Raw genomic sequence first — 13,594 nt, forward strand, 5'->3', positions numbered from 1 at the left:
CTAAGTAGGAAGAAAGCCTCTAGGAAACAGAATAGAGTTTTAGCTAAAGGTCAAGGATTAGAGTTCAGGACCTTCTGGAAAGAAAGGCCCAGAGAACAGATCAGGCCCTGAAGAGCTATTTATAGCTTAAAAACAGAAGAGAGTATAGGTAGGTAGGAACTTACTAAAAACTACAGAGCTCAGGGCCTACATGAAGTGAGATTATAAGACCCAGTTCTTTCTGCCTAGAAAAGAAAATAGTGAATACTTTCTAGAAGAAGACAAAATCATCTAGGGGCTGAATGGTAATAAACAGTGTTTGACATGCAATCAAAGTTATCACACATGCCAAGAGACAGAACAATATGACTTGAAGAGGAAAATGAGATAACAGATGTAGGACCAGAGGTGGTCCTTATACTGGAGTCACCAAAGATTTTAAAATAGCATGACTAATATATTAGACAAAACAGTTGAAAACTATGGAGAATTTCATCATGGGATTATAATCTATAAAAAAAATCTAATGGAAGTTCTAGGACTGAAAAACCCAATACTTGAAACTCGGGTTTACTAGCCAGTTAGAGACAGCAATAAAGAGGATTAGTGAGGTGGAAGAGAGCTTGCTAGGACGTATCTAGAGGGAAGCACTAAGGAAAAAAAAGGATTAAAAATTTATAAGAGAGTAAGACACACATAACAAAAAACGAAATGTAAACATAATTGCATTTCCAGAAGGAAACAAAAAAAAATATGAAAGAGGAAAAAACATGGAGAGATCATGGGGCAATGGAGTTTTTTAAAAATTAGCTAAGGAAAAAAAAAAGCATATTACCTTCAAAAACAAAATCAGAACTTCTGTAAGTCAGAAGATAACAAGATTGCTTCTCAGCCTTTTGGCTAAGATCAAGTGCAGAAGATAAGAAGATGACATCTTGAAAGTGATGAAAGGAAATAACTTTAAGGAAGGGCACAACACAGGGAATATAGCAATGGTATTGTAAGGGCGCTGTATGGTGACAGATGGGAGTTACGCTTGTGAACACAGCATAACACATAGACTTGTACACCTGACACTAATGTAACATTGTGTGTTGTATTCTAATAAAGACAAGAAAATAAGTTTAAAACTAAAGTTCTATATTTAGTAAAATTATCCTTCAAAAATGAAGGTAAGATAAGGAAGTTTTCAAAGAAACAAAACATAATTTTTACCAGAAAATGTGTACTAATGGAAGTTATTCAGACAAAAAAAAAAAAAAAAAAAAAAAAAAGAAAGAAAAAGAAAAATCATCCCAGAGTGAAACACAAAAATGCAAAAAGTAAAGAAGAACAATGGAAAGGATAAATAAAAGTAAACTGTTGAGAATACAAAACAATAACAATGTCTTTCAGGGTTTTAAAATAAGGTTAACAGAAGGATAATTGAGTTAAGATGATCTAAAGGTTTTAATATTAGGAAAATGGTAGAAGATAATCCATAATTAGACTATAATAGATCAGGACTGCATGATGAAATCTCATAACCTCTAAAGAAATAGTGAAAAGATAGAAAATCAATGGGTAAAATGGAATGATAAAATTGATTAATCCAAAAGGAGTCCAGAAAAAAAGAGACAAGTAGACAAATAGAAGCCTGACATATATTAAAACCAAATATATTAGTAATCATAGCATATATAAATGAATCCATTGCCAATTTAAGTTTGTAATGTAGATGAACTCAATGCGCCAAATATTTGGAAAGATATGCAGCGAACTGCTAACTCTGCCCCTCTGGGGAGTGAAAACTGTTTGGGGGAAAACTAAGGAGAAGGATTTTATATTCCAAAGTATTCATTGTTAGGAATGTTCCCAATAAGCATATTTTGCTTTTGAGTTTAAAAGAAAAAAACAAAGCGGGGGCATATTTTATATACCTATTTAGCCAAATATTCTATAAGTTTTATCCATTTCTTCCTGTGGACTTCACACATTCCTTGCTAGGTTATCCTTAAAGTTATAACCTATTATATGGCTTAAAAAATTATTGTGATACAATCTCAATGTCCATTTTGTTTTCTAACAAGTTGCTGGTTATATAAAATAGAGCTATGGATTTTATCATGGTTTTTCTTAGAACCAGCTACATTACTGGACGTGTTAACTGAATTAATACCCCTCTTTCAACTATTAGGATAGTCTACCATCTTGGGATACACAAGATCTCCCTCTTTCTACTTTATTATGAATGCATGTGACACCAACGAACTGTTGAAATGCATTGCCACCTACGACCGCCAAAGTTGATCAGCTCATGTTCTCAATACAGTTCCTAGCTTTTCTTTCCTATTTACACAATTTTAAAAAAATCTAGTCTTTGTAGACAGATACTTTATTAATAGATTAGATAAAATGCCTACAAATAATGAGCTTCATCTGCTCCACCAGATGTTCACTCTCACGCACTGAGGTCCCCCCACCCTGGATAGCCACACTCTCTGTGGTTGGTACCTGGTCTCCTGGGACTGTGCCTCGCTGACCTACAAGGGCTCTGGAGGAGGTGGGACAATTCTGGTTCTAAGCCATTGTCACCTCGCCCTCGGAACTTCCTATCTGCAACTGAGGCCTTCCTTCTGGCGCCCAACTCACTCAGAGCAAAATTTCTCTTTGCTGCTCCCTAGGATTCTAGCTTCAGTCTGGTTTTTATGGCCTGGGGGCATAAAATCAGAGTTTCCCTAAAGTGTGAAATATTCTGGAGGTTACTGCTTAGCCAAAGAAATAATTTTTTTGCTGGGTACATGTTTTCAAAATCCTTAAAATTTTGATGTTTTTATTTCTTTGTATTCTTTTACATCTCAGAGCATTTAACCTGTTCCTGTGTAATAGAAAATTCCAACAGGGTTTGGTGTCATTTTAAAATTCATTGTTGATAGATTTTTTTTTTTAATATAGAGAGGCATAAATAAAGAAACCAAAAACTAGCCAATCACTCTATTCCCTAGATAACTCCTGTAGACTTAAAACAAAAAGAAACCTGTATATAATTAGAAAATAAATAACAGAAGAACAAAACAAAGATGAAGAGTATACTCATTAATTAATTTACTTGCAAATATGTAACGTGGTCCTGAGGGAACCAGAAGTAAAACTCAGATGTTTCAGTCTTTGGAGGTCCAGCCCCTCTTCAATAGACCCTTAATATGGTCTGGATACTGTTTTAAAAAAAAAAGATAAAAGGCCCCCAAATGGCATCACTTGGGCTAAGACTCTATCACCAAGCCTGGACTTAATACCCAAATGAATTATATTCAATCTCTCCCAGGAGTGGAAATTTATAGCCGTCAGTCTGGAATTATATGATCAGCACTAATAAGGTAATCTGCCTGAGAGACCCCTGCCATCCCCCAAAGGAAGGTGACCTTGCCTGAAAACACCTGTGTTTTGCTTTTATAATTCCTCATTCTGTCCTCTTCTGTCTGTCAGTCTTTCATTTTGTGCAGCTCTTCACAGCTCCTTTCTATTTGCTAGATGGGATGCTACCTGATTCATGGATTGTTGAATAAATCCAGTAAAATCTATAAAATTTACCCCATTGATTTTCGTTTTCTAACAATAGAAAAATCTTCTTAAATAATCTTGAAATGTTCACTTCCTGCATTGTATTAGAAAACTCTTGTTCTTAAACCTGTTAGCTATTATTCTAAAGATAAGGAGTTCTAGGGTCAAATACTCTTTATGTAAATGTCATCCATTTCTTCATGGGAGCTCCAATTTCATTACTCACATGCCTTTTAAAACAGAGTGCATGTGTGTCCTTCAGACTTACCAGAGATGAGAAAGAATACTGCAGTAGTTTCACAAACATCTGTCTAATCCAGTAATGCTGACACAATCGTGGTGGTTTTATTTCAGGCACCTTCCAGCACCATCTATATTTAACTGTAAAAAAAAAATAGTAACTATTTCTTTTAGGAGTCTGAAACAAGATCTAGAAAGAACCCAAAAAGATTACTCAGTATAATTCTCCACCCATAGGGAGTCCTTAGGGAGCAGAACCCAAATTTATCGACCTGCATTTCCCCCATAGTTCCTTCTATTTAGAATTTGCTCTATAAATGTTCTCAGAATTGACTGGAAGTCTTAATCATTCAGAATGGATGACTATGCCTTCATGATTTTTCAGGGGGTCATGCTGTTCATCACAAAAAAAGGGTCCTGGGGCCCCAACTCTGAACAAATGAGGAATCAGAGTCACAATGTTAGAAACAGGTATCAAGCAGCCCTTAGGCAAGGGAACTTGGATACTGTACAGTATCACAGGGGAATCACTTTTGTTTAAATCAGAGGCCTCAGGGACCTCGGGAAAGAATCTGAGGGTTTCAGAGGGGAGGGAGGTGGGGGGAATGGGGCAGCCCCGTGCTGGGCATTAAGGAGGGCATGTATTGCATACAGCACTGGGTGTTATATGCCACTACTGAATCATTGAACACTACATCAAAAACTAATGATGTACCAAACAGTGGCTAACTGAACATAATAAATAAAATAAAATAAAATAAAATAAAATAAAAAATAAAGCCAAAGCCTTTCAGTAGCCATAGAACGAGAGGAGCTGGGGGCCCTGTCTCCAGTTTGAAATGGTAGCTTTCCTCCAGTTACAATTAGCATTTAAAATACTTTTCATATCCCGTTTTAGTCAACTATGCCACCTCTGTAGTTAGAGTTACCCTGTTATATTTAGAGCTGGCTGCAGCTAAGTCTGCTTGAGCCGTTCATTACATGCGCCCTCCTAAGTGTACCAGGTGTCTCTCCTCTCTGCTCTAATAGAATCCAGTGTTGCCCTCTTTTCTGTTAACATGTTCGTTCACCCTAAAGGATGTGAGAAAAGCAAAATAAAATATCCTATTGAATAACAAAATTAGGAAACAGTTTCCTAGACTAACAAGAAAGGCAAGATGATGTCGCTGGGTTCAGTGACATGACAAGAGCCAAGTTCTTACGTAGATTTCGAGCCTATAATATTCCTTTTGTCCCTTGTCACCATAAAGATATGCCGCTTCACTGACTTAAATTCCTGAGATTATAAATGGTCCCATTTGGGTTATAAAATTCAAGGGTCAGACCAGCAAGATTGTTTCCAAAAGAGGACAGAATCCAAATGCTAGAGAGAATTTAAGTCCATTTGCTGTCTTTTTTTTTTTTTTAATTTATAAAGGAAAAATCTCAAACGAGATAGAAGACATCATGTAAAATTAGCATTTTCCCCTGTATTTTTGTTTTAAGATCTGTTTTGACATCTGATTTTATGTTTACAGGAATGGATTTTTCAAATCTGCTCTATTTAGAAACAGGCATCAAAATTCAGAGCAGAAGAAACCTCAGTTTATCTCATCCAGAGCCTTTATTCTGCAGGTAAGAAAACTGAAGCTGCAAAGAAAAGAGGGACCTACTCAGGGCATCTGTCTAGTTAATGGCTCAAGCCAAGCCCCCTACGCCTGACCTCTGTCTTCTTTCCAAGACATGCCCAATATTCACACCATGCTGGTTCCACTAAATTCCTTAAGACTTTAAATCTCAGAATTTTACATTTTGCTATGATTTTTCCAGATAATTAAGTTTTAAAATAAAATCAAATAATACTCTTTAGCCTGAATTACCCTAATATTGATAAACAGCATGCCCTTTCTAATTTCATCTAGTTTAACAATCAAAGATAGAGTAAAATGAGGCAAAGAAAAAGTCTTGATTAAGCTTTTAGGAGGAAAATATTGCATTCATTCACTCATTCATTATACAAGCAGCAATCCACTGCGACATTTTAGATAAGACAATTTCCTGGAAAGCTAATACATCTTCAGCCTCAGGGACTTACACTTGCCTAGGCCTCTTCTAAGATCCTATGACTTAAAAAAAAAAAAAAAAAAAAAAAAAGGTCCTATGGCTAAGTTTATATTCTTTTTCTGAGGCCCATGAAAGTGTTTGAGCTTCAGGCTATGCAATACCTGGACCTAACAGTGGAAAAAAAAAAATTATCAAGCTCATAATTTGGATGCATTTGAAGGCAATTGTTCACCAAGAACTAATCATGGTAACCTAATTGCTTTTCCTTTTTTGATTGCTTACTAGGTTAGTATAAGAGATTGAAATCACTCATGTAACATGATTATCAAGATCCTTCTGTGTCTCGGGCACTGTTCAAGGGTTCAGGGGTAACACATAGCAAAGCAACTCTCCTCACAGAGTACACAGTACAATGAAATTAATGATATATATCTTCATTTTGAATAAGCTTACTAACATGTATTTTTGAATAAGATGATGGTCTGTGCTCTTCAGCATTACATTATTGGGTAGATTTCTTATCAGAGGAATATGGCCAAACATTAGAGAATTGATGAATGGGTTCATGTACACTTGGACAGCAATCTCTAAAAGAATAGCACAGGGGGTGTCAGTCAATGGCACTGTTTTATTCAGTTACTTTGCTAACAATCTGAATGTAAAACACAAGCATCCTTACAAAATGTATAGCTGAAGAGTGCAAGTCAATAATGATGAATGACAAAGTCAAGATTTGTCGATATTTTCCAAGAAACGTCGGTGGGCTTCCATGCAAGGCTATTCCATTATTAACAGCGTTATGTCCCTTTATCACGTTGTGTTGAGAGGTGTCAAGAATAATATGTTAGTACACGTTCCATCACTGTGATAGTTTGCCAAATGAATATGTCAGTTTTAATAACTGAAACATTTCTTTCTTATAAAGTTCAAGAAAGTACTGACATCTCTGTTACAATATTATTTATTAAAACTAAATCTCCAAACACCTGACAATAATTAATGTAATATACTATGTCAACAGAGTAAAGAACAAAAAGCACATGATCATCGTCAGAGATGCAGGAAAAGCATTTGACAAAGTCCAATACCTCTTCATGATAAAAAACACTCAGTAAACTAAAATAGAAAAGAACTTTCTCAACCTGAGAAAGCCCATCTGTGAAAAACCCACAGCCAGCATAGAGTCAATGGTGAGAGACTGAACACTTCCCCCTGAGGTCAGGAAAAGACAGCTCTTGCCACTTCTATTCAACATAGTACTGGAGTTTCTAACCAAGAAAATTAGGAAAGAAAATGAAATAAAAGGCATCTTGTTTGGAAAGGAGGAAGTGAAACTCTCTATTTGCATATGATATGACCTTGTATATAAGCTATTCCAAGGACCCACTAGAAGACTGTTAGAACTAATACACCAGTTCAGTAAGGTTGCTGGATATAAGATAATATAAAAAATTAATTGTATTTCTACACAGTAACAATGGACAATCTCAAAAATAAAATTAAGAAAACAATTCCATTCATAATAGCTTTGAAAAAAATTAAATACTTAGGATTAAATTTAACTAAAGAGATAGAAAACATGTACTCTGAAAAGTACAAAATAATGTTGAAAGAAATTATTGAAGACCTAAATAAATGTAGAGAATTCCCATGTTCATGGATCAAAGGACTTTATATTGTTAAGATAGCAACAGTCCCCCAAATTAGTCTACAAATTCAACACAATCCCTATCAAAATCCTAGATGACCTCCTTACAGGAATTGATGAGCTGGTCCTATAATGCATATGGAAATGCAAAGGACCCAGAATAGCCAAAACAATGTTGAAAAACACCAACGTTGTAGAACCCACATTTCCTTATTTTCCACAACATCGGATGTTCTAGACCACCATTCTTTGTCAGTATCATTTCGTCTTCACTAAATAATATTTTTCTTCACTAAAAACAACTATACATTTTAAAAATATAAATTTAATGGAATGGGCATTACCCCTCAGTAAAGATGTTTTAAAAACCCTAATTCTTCATTCATTTTGAAATGAAATTTTTTCATTTCTCAAATATTTAACCAGCTCCTTTAACAATTTTTAATAATGGCACAATTTCCAAACTATTTTTTAGCTCCAGCACTACAAGCTGCCAACTGAGGTGCAAATATTTTTCTAATTTTCATTATTTCATTTCCATTATCTTCCTAAATATTGGCTAATTCTCTCTGATGTTTTTTGATGAATAGTAAATGTAAAATTATCAACAATATATATATTTTAGGGGCGCCTGGGTGGCTCAGTGGGTTAAAGCCTCTGCCTTTGGCTCAGGTCATGATCTCAGGGTCCTGGGATTGAGCCCCACATCAGGCTCTCTGCTCAGCAGGGAGCCTACACCTTCTCCCTGCCTGCCTCTCTGCCTACTTTTGATCTCTGTCTGTCAAATAAATAAATAAAATCTTTTAAAAAAGAATATATACATTTTATATCTTTAATTGCATCATCCAGAAATTATTGAATACAGTGGTTAATATCAAATTAAAATATCCAGAAAAAATTTAAATCATGGTTAAAACTCCAAACTTTTTCCATAACATTACACTAGCACACCTGTATACAGTTAGCAGAGTTTTTATGTCCATATATTTCACTGAAATCATTTCTCTCTGGCACCACCAACAAAAACTTTTTAAAGCATTTCAGATCTTCATATGTCAGCTCTTCATAACATATTTATGTTAGGTTATTATGTCTATGTTGGAAAGAAAAAAAATTTCCATTTCTTCAAGGGGATGAATTTCTCATTTAAAGGAAATTATTTTATGTTTACATAAAACAATTGAAACATCATCAATAATGATTGAAATTTCACCCTTGATTTATGTTTTCCAAAATGTAGTGTTCGTTTCCGAAGGATACAAATATACAGATTTGAAGGGATACATGAACCCCAATGTTTAAAGTAGCATTATCAAAAATAGCCAAACAATGGAGGGAGCCCAAATATCCATTGACTGAAGAACGGATAAAGAAGATGTGGTGTATGTATACAATGGGATATTGCTCAGCCATCAAAAAGAATGAAATCTTGCCATTTGCAATGACATGGATGGAGCTAAAGCGTATTGCGCTAAGTGAAATAGGTCAGTCAGAGAAAGACGAATACCATACGATCTCACTCATAGATGTAATTTAAGAATGGAAACAAATGAGCATATGGGAAGGGAGTAAAGGAGAAAGGGAAGTAAGCCATAAGAGACTCATAACAATAGGGAGCAAACTGAGGGTTGATGGAGGGAGATGAGTGGGGGATGGACTAGACGGATGATGGGTGAAAAGGAGAACACTTGTTGTGGTGAGTACTGGGAGCTGTTTGTAAGTGACAGATCACTGAATTCTACTATGGAAACTGTACCTAAAATTTAAATTTAAAAAAGTTAGATTAAAAAAAAATCAGTGTTCTCTTGTCAGTAAACATATACTTTTTTTAAAGGAATTATTTATTTATTTGAGAGAGAGGGAGAGCATGCACATGCAAAAGCAGGGGAAGGGAGGTAGGAGGAACAGAGGGAGAGGGAGAAGGACCGAGCCAGTCTCCCTGCTGAGCACAACGCCCAGTGATGCCAGGATCAGTCTCAAGACTCTGAGATCATGACCTGAGCCAAAATCAAGAGTTGGATACTTAATCAATGAAGCCACCCAGGTGGTCCAGTAAACATATGCTTTTAACAAGCCAGGACAATAAATATAGATTATAATTATGTATCTATATCGATATTATTCTTTTTTCTGCAGTTCTATTAAATATTCATGCCTAAGAAGCACATTCTTTTTAAGGATTTGGAAGTGACTTCATTTACTTTCTCAAGAATTTGACTTAAATTTTTGAAATTTTTATTGACTTTTTATTGAACTTTTGAATTTTTATTATTTCACTCATTCTTGATATTTTAAAATGTTTTCCTTAATGATGATCATAAATTTCTTATGCTTAAGTCATAAGATTTAACAGGATTCCTAATCTAATAAAATGTTTAACAGTTTTTCCTTTTAATAGTGTAATTTTGATGTCATTTCTTCTTTATACTCCCACAGATTCAAATTATTCCTGTTAATTATATTTAATGGAAATATTGAGAAACATATCCAAATGTTGTCATCCCTTTGTTCTAGGTATTTCTATGCAAACACTTTGTTATAAATCCTAACATTCCAAAACATTAAAATATACACTCATACAAGAGTTATAACATACTAACTATAAAAGACAAATAAAAAACATTATTTAGATTCAGTAGCAACTATAATTCTAGGATGAATATAAACTGGTCATTTTCCCAAATTACAGACAGTTTTATAAAGAACACACCATCTATCCGCTCTGTTTACTGGACTTTGGCCAACTGGCTAGAGCTATCACTATTTCTCATATGTTTTTATGACAGGTGACCATTTATCAAGGGTTGCGGAATATCATACAATATTTCAATAGAACTAGTAAGTTTATATTATGAATGAACTTTACTATTGCTATATAACATTTACCAAGTGGTATAGAAATACTTCAGTATTTTAACAACCAGTCTGGCCATTAAATATCAGTCCTAAGTCTGCATGGACGACTCCATGTCAGGATCAAGAAAATTACTCTTTGGGGGGCACCTGGGTGGCTCAGCAGATTAAACCTCTGCCTTCGGCTCAGGTCATGATCTCAGGGTCCTGGGATCGAGTCCCACATAGGGCTCTCTGTTGGGAGGGGAGCCTGCTTCCCCCCACCCCCTGCCTGCCTCTCTATTTGTGATCTCTCTCTCTGTCAAATAAATAAAGAAAATCTATTTTCTTAAAGATTTTCTTTATTTATTTGACAGACAGAGATCACAAGTAGACAGAGAGGCAGGACCTCGATAGTAGCAACTCGATCCCAGGACCCTGAGATAATGACCTGAGCCGAAGGCAGAGGTTTAACCTGCTGAGCCACCCAGGCACACCAAGAAAATTACTCTTAATAAAGGATGTTCTCCATTATAGTCTGATGTGTGCCTAGTATGGAAAACTAACAGGACAGGAAGTATTTGATGGAAAATAATGACCCTTCCCTAATACTTTTGCTAAGGACTTGGCCAAGACAAGACTGGAAGTTTATTGGTCCTCCCTGTGGAGTAAATTACAAGGTAAATTACCACTGGTTATTGAGGGAAATAGAGACATCCAGAGAAGAGCATTAACAGAGAAAATTCATCCTTGTCAACCCACTCATGAGAGAAAGACACAGGTGACTTCCCAGAGTTTCCAATAGCAAGAAACATACTTCAATATAAACAATAGAGTCTTTACACACTGAGTTAAATATATAACAATGTCCACTGCAGCGCTATTTATAATTGGGAAACAACAATATGGTAATTGGAGAATTGTTAAATAAACTGTGATCCACCTACAAGATTTTTCCTCAGGGAAAAAAGTAGCCTTTCGGTAAAGGTAGTAGTATAAATGTTATCTTCATTTGTCTCACTGAATACCTCCAAATCAACAAAACTAAACTATATACTGAAGGGTATCCCATCTACAATGAAGCCAGGACATGGCTCTATTCCAAACTACCAGTACTAAAGAATTTCTATAAAATATAGCGATATTTGGGAAAATTAAGTGAGAATTCAAAACAAAACAAAACAAAACAGATAATGTTCCACTAATAGAGCTCAATGATATTCCCTCAAAGTCAGTGGCCGGCATGAGAAATTGGATCTCTGGCTTGAAACAAAAATTAAAGTAGGCTAAGGAAGGGGCTGATATGCCTTAGTGCCACAGTTTCAAGTCCTAGATTGGCAAGGCTGGAACAGTCAGAATGTGGGCTAGCCTTAATGTTTTCTCAGACTTGGACTCCAACTACACACATTTTGGGTTGAATACCCCCACCCCACCAGCAAATTCATATCTACCTGTAACTTCCAAATATGATTTTTTTTTTTTTTTTTTGCTGCTATCCTCTTGATTTCAGACTTCTAGCATCCAGAACTGTAAAAGTATCCATTCCCATAGTTTTAAGCTACAAAGTTTGTAGCAACTTGCTTTGGCAGTCTAAGGAAACCAATACACCACATAAATAAACCAGAGTGTGATGAAGGATGGAGGGAGGGAATATCAAGCAGATTTGTAGCGCTGACCAAAGTGGAGTGAATAGAAATGAACACCAAATGGCTAAACACGAAGCATCTGTGATCTATTAGCCTTCATTATGAACCACAAAAAAAGACTAGACACTGTCTCCAGCTGACAGCCAGCAAGGAAATCAAGACTTCAGTCCTGCAAGTGCTCAGAACAAAATCCTCCCAATACCCGAATGAGCAGGAAATGGATTTCCCTTGAGCATTGAGTACAACAGCCATGCTGATACCTTAATATTTAGTCCAGTGAGATTATACTGGATTTCTGACCTACGGAACTGTAAGATAATAAATGCATTGCTTTAAAGCACTGAAGTTTATTTTTTTAATAGCAACAATAGAAAACTAATTGAGCAAGGACACAAGATAGGCCCTGAAGATGGAGAGCTTCACTGAAAGTGTTAAAGAAGCAGTCACTTCTCCAAAGATCCTTCCCCATCCTGTGTAGCTAGGAGATGGCCCTTCTCCCACTGGCAGAAGCCTGGAGGTTGACCCTCAGAAGAAGCTCAAGAAAGAGTCATCTTGGACATAGGGCCAAGCTATGGTCAAGTGTGAGCTATCTTAAAGTCTATAAACTGAATGATAAAACTTCATCAACCTCATTTTTTGTTCAGCTCCCATAATGCTGACAGCTCAGAATACATACCTCCAACAGGAGCTTGGAGAACTCCCCCATGGGGAAACTGATCAGCCAAAGTAGAGTTATCTAGAGATACTGACACTTGTGTTTCTTGCAATGTGATGGTCAAGCCCCCACTTGATTACCCTATAGGAAAGTCTTCTTCTTGACAGGTCCCATCCAAGTGGGGGATTTTAATTAATATTTTAGTGCCTCAGTCTTAATTATCTTTTTTAAAAGATTTTATTTGTAAGTAAACTTCACACTCAACATAGAGCTTGAATGGATAACCTTGAGGTCAAGCATCGCATGCTCTGCCAATGGAGCCAAGCAGGCGTCCCCCTCACTCTGAACTATTAACAGACACCAAAGTCCACCAGACATTTTAGAGAGGCCTGTGATAGGAAAACTAGGCCAGAATAAACAGTGACATGGAACACGCAGGAAACTTAACCTTCAAGAAAATGTGCGATAACTATAAGAAATACTCTGTTGTTCAAAGATTTTATTGAACACCTACTGGGCACTCACCATTCTGGGTATTGAACATAAAGTAATGAACAAGGCAGGAAAAATCCCTGGCCTTAGGAGGCTTACATTATCTATGCAATGTAAAAGAAGCCGCTAGACCTAAGAACTAAAAGCAGAGAACTAGTACCTATAAAAGCAATAGTCAAAGAACAAGATAGGGCTTCTAAAAATTAAAAATATAATAAGTAAACTTTTTAAATACAAGAAGTGTTAAATGATAAAGCTGAAAATCTCCTAAGGGATGGAAAATGGAGAAGGAAAAAAAATGCCTTAATTAGAGGATCAGGCAAAGAAGGTAGTGGGAAGTGATGGGGCTCTAGGAGTGACATCTCCCAAGGGGGAACCACATACCTGGCAGATCAGCTGAAAGGTGTGAAAACAATGAGGGAAAAAATGAACAGTGCCATCAGAGAATTTGGGGTGAACCTGTATACTAGACAGTTCTACTGATGATTATATTTGCATAATTCAAAGGATGTATTATTG

At 36.0% G+C, this 13,594-nt stretch overlaps 1 long non-coding RNA gene across 2 annotated transcripts in view; it reads right to left on the bottom strand.

Annotated features, from left to right (window-relative positions):
* Nucleotides 1-13,594, bottom strand: part of LOC132024703 (uncharacterized) — a 53,694-nt gene that overhangs the window by 33,033 nt on the left and 7,067 nt on the right. For both annotated transcript variants that reach the window (XR_009406286.1, XR_009406287.1), the window contains exon 3: nucleotides 3,788-3,900. This is a non-coding gene — a long non-coding RNA (uncharacterized LOC132024703). The remainder of the gene's footprint in view (nucleotides 1-3,787; nucleotides 3,901-13,594) is intronic.

This window comes from Mustela nigripes, chromosome 9, assembly GCF_022355385.1.
Source record: "Mustela nigripes isolate SB6536 chromosome 9, MUSNIG.SB6536, whole genome shotgun sequence".
In the NCBI taxonomy this organism is placed as follows: domain Eukaryota; kingdom Metazoa; phylum Chordata; class Mammalia; order Carnivora; family Mustelidae; genus Mustela; species Mustela nigripes.